Genomic DNA, 4,432 nt, shown 5'->3' on the forward strand with positions numbered 1-4,432 from the left:
AATACAAGTTTCCCAGATTTTGTTAAAGATTTTAAGAAAATAAGATATAGCAGAATCTGGAAGATTTTTAATCATGCTATAATGTTATCATTCTCAGGAGAAGTGGATTCAGAAGATGACAGAGTATCCCTTAATTCCCATAAAGTTAACTTGGCATTATAAGTTTCACAATTTCCACAATTTAAACTAAGGGAAATGGTTGAATTCCTGATATTCTGGAACCAAGTTGAATAGCTCGTAGAACTCGATATTTCAGAGAAATGTTCACCCAATTTTTCAGGAACTTCATCTGGATTGGTGACAAGGTCTCGATTGATTTTCAGACAAGGTGTTGACGATGGAACATATTTGCCCCTTAGTTTTCTTATCTTTTTCCATATTAACGTGGTTGGGGTCTTGGAATTTATGACATTTATATAAAACAGACAGGATTCCCTTTTTACTTTTTAAAAAACTTTCTCTGTTTTGCGATAGCTCGTTGGTAAATGGATTTTGCTGTTGCAGACTGACTGCTTTTTATAACGACTGTAATATTTCCTGGTAATTTTCCTCAAATTACCACAGGTTTTATCCCACCAAGGAACAGCAGGTCTGTGTGGTTTCCCTTTGGTCTTAGGTATTGAGTTTTCACCACTATACAATATTTTGGAGGCAAAGTACTCAGAAGCCTTTATATGACATTTGAAAGATCAAATTCCTGGGATAGGTTAATACCTTCTTGAAATTTATCTGCTTCCTTTTCCTTCCATTTGATAAGATAATTCGAGGGGACATTTCTCAAAAACTTCAGATGAATGGGAAAGTGATCACCGTCATGTAGAAATTCCTCTACAAACCAATTAAAATCTAGATAGAGAAGATGAGCAAATACTCAAGTCTATGGCAGATGAACCACCAGCGTAGAGATTATGCTATGTCATAGTACCATCATTAAAAAGATGCTAGATCATTATTATTAACAATGTCATCAATGATCCTACCCTCTGTGTCTAAAAAAAATTCCACCCCAAAGTGACCGTGAGAATTAAAATCATCAAGTAGTAAAAAAGAGGAGGAAGTTGATTAATTAAACCTTGAATATCCCCAAGAGTGAACCTACATCCTTGGGGAAGGTAAAGAGAGCAAATAGTGATTTCATGGTCAAAAGTAGTCGAGATAGTAATTGCTTGAAGCTGTGTGTTCAAGGGAACCATAAAATGTTGCAATGCTTTAGTAATAATTATTGAAACACCTCCACGTTTGCACCTGGATTGTATACCGAATCCCCTAATTTACTTTCTTGGAGACATACAAGCCCTCGTTTATGCTCATGCAGTAATACTTTTAAAATTTCTGAAAGTCCTTAGTCCATTACAGTTCCATTGTAAAATGTCGAGATTGAATTTTTAGTGCTAAGATCTACCAAGGGAAATCCTAAAGTGATCTATACTATGTTTTTTTTCCTTATGGGACTTTATAAGAGTTTCTTTTGATTGTCTTGAGATATGAGGCTTATAATAATGTATTTTTATTAGCTTTTTGATATGGAGTAGAGAGGACTTCTACTACTATTTTCTTTTTATTGAAGGAACTTGATTCCTTGGTTGTTTCAGGGGCAGAAGCATCCTTGCTGTTGGCTTCATTGTTGTTACATTTTTTATGGGGTTTGGAAATCTCCATGCTTTGAACAGGTGGAGGATAGGATGAAGGAGTTTTTACTTTTCTGGACCTCTTGTTTGTCCTTGTTTCATTTCTTCAAGGGTTTCTTGCTGAGGAGATGGGACAGACACAGGGAAGATATCATCAATTGGAGTTGAGTCTATATAAGCAGGCACATCTTCCTTAAAGAGGGGTGCTTCAACCCTAGCAGGCCGATCACCTAGATCCGATGACTGGGTCTTAGTTTCAGTAGTTCTTACTTTTACAGCAGGTAAAGGTGCTACATTGCTGACTTGATTTTTATAGGGGCTATGGAATTCAGAGCCACAGCATAGGTCTTTGTCTGACTAATTAATTTTTTGGCGTAACTAATGCTTATATGTTCAGCGTTAACTTTACATATAGCTGCCTCTTCTTATTTATATTGGCTACACTTTTTATAGGATGGGTTATGATCCTGTTCACAATTAATACATTTTGGGCGCTTCGAACCAGGTTTTTGTTCAGGAGCTGAGCAATTAATGCAAATTTTATTATTCTTGCAGAATCTGGATGGATGGCTAAATTGAAAACAGTTATTGCACTGCAGAGGTTTTGATAAAAGTAACATGGTTTGACTTTGACCCTTTCATTTCCAAAGTTGATGTAAGTTGGGACCACCAAATCCTCAGACATTAAAATGACCATATTTGTGTTTGAAATTTTTCTTACCTTCCATACAGAAGTTGGACTAATTTCTAATATTTCTCTTTCTGTCAATTCACAAAGGTCTCTATCAAATACTACTCCTTTTCCATAGCTGAAATTCATGTGTGGTCCAATTTCTTTTATCATATCATCTTTCTCAAACTTCTTCATTGTCAGTATATATGACTGGGTCTTTGATTTGGCATGAATGAGGACACTGCTTTTATCAAACCTTGAGATGTTACCCTAACCAATACAGGCCAACCTCTTTTTGGATGTACCTGCTAAATTTGTAGTAATTATAATTTTCCTCCCTAGCAGATAATACCAACACTGGAGGTTTAGGTTTTTGTTCAAAAGTGGCATTGTCATCTAAATTTGGTTGAGCACTTGTACCCATTGTGATGGTCAGTAAACATCCATATTTTTAGAAGTCTTGTAGACAGTCTTTTTACAAATTTTCTAATTATTGATATTGCTGCTGGCTTTGAAGGTAGCTTCATGTTTTTCAAAAGGTACCCATGATTCCCATTTTCCGTTATTTTCATCAGAATTCATCCTTAACTCTCTTATTTTACCAAAACTACCAAACGTAAGAGGGAGCATTTCGTAGTCACATTCTAAGGGAATGTGCTTTATATGCAATATTTTCAAATTATCCACTGCGTTCCCACAATGGCGAGTTTTCAACTTGTGATGACTACCCTGAGAGGTAGTACCACCAGTGAAGCATTCCATATCATCCATGTTTATGTTCATTTCATAGGTCGTCATCTTTGTCAAATCATCATCAAAGGGCCAAGGGGTACTAGAATCCTTAAAGTCACTACTCATGAAGGATACGGTAAAAAAAAGGAAAAAATTAAACCTGAAAACACTAAAAAGACATCATCAGCCTTTCATAAAGTTTATTCTTCCACCAAGAGCACAAGTGGGAACCGACTCCCAAATGTCCACATCCCTACCCTACTCCACAGGGGATGGCAGAACATGATTACAGTGGTGGAAGTGTAAACCAAACCTGCTTAATAGGTCTGAGAGTATTACAAGAATACAATCATCCCCACCCTAGTCATGTTATGGGCAAACCGGAAAGAATGCCGAGAGTCCTATCCCCAAAACCAGAACCCCTGGAATGCGAGGTCCAGCCCTGAAGAATAGTTCCGCCCTTGAGCTATCAATCTGATATCTCTAAGGTCCGAACATTATCAGGTAGTTGATGAACCTACTATAGTTCCCATTATTTAGCTTTGGATATAAACCTAGCCCCAGCTATGATATCTTTTCCTATTTTTCAGGTCCAATAAATTTTACAAACAGTGGAAAATTCCACAAAAATTAGTCCAAAAGAGATATATAAATCTCTTGGACTCAAACCCAGGAACAAATTCCAGGGGTTCAAGAGTCCCTTCACCATGTCAAGGTGGTCTCACTTCGAGTGGATGCACAACCAGGGAACAATGGTGACTTCACTGCTGTGTAACAAGCCAAAGGGGTTCAATGAGAGCTAATGTTGCTTTATTTACAGTGTTACCTAGCTTTGCTTTATTGTAAGTTTAGTAGTTTAGTGTCATATAGTATACTGTATAATACCCCCATATCAATTCTGGCAGAAAGTATATAGGTAGTTGGTAGATCTCATTTGACAGCCGCACGTGAATTGACAGGAGGTGCCAACAGAGGAGAGCTGAGCTAAGGATAAGTGGGGCCCTACATGGCTTGTTCATGCACTTACCTGGATGGTGTACCTATCACACGGGACTTAAACGGCACTGGATGAATGCGTAGGGTGACCGAACCTAGTTGTATCCCATACATCAATGTGCATATCAGATTAAGGTGATAAATAGATAGTGCATCAGCCTTAGTCAAGAGCTCATAATGGCAAGTGTAAATTCAATCACATGCAAAAGGAAGGCTAACAGGAACAAATATTGTTTTTGCCAGGAAGACAAGAAAAATTAAGGTCTAACTTCACCCTTGGCCTCTGTACATCATAATCCTGAACATGTACGTATGTAATGATTTCAACCAATGTTCCACTGTTCCAGGAGATTGGTATAATGCCACTTAACTTTGGCACAGCAAGTCTGGATGAAGGTAGTGG

The sequence above is a fragment of the Macrobrachium nipponense genome, chromosome 8, assembly GCF_015104395.2.
Source record: "Macrobrachium nipponense isolate FS-2020 chromosome 8, ASM1510439v2, whole genome shotgun sequence".
Taxonomy (NCBI): domain Eukaryota; kingdom Metazoa; phylum Arthropoda; class Malacostraca; order Decapoda; family Palaemonidae; genus Macrobrachium; species Macrobrachium nipponense.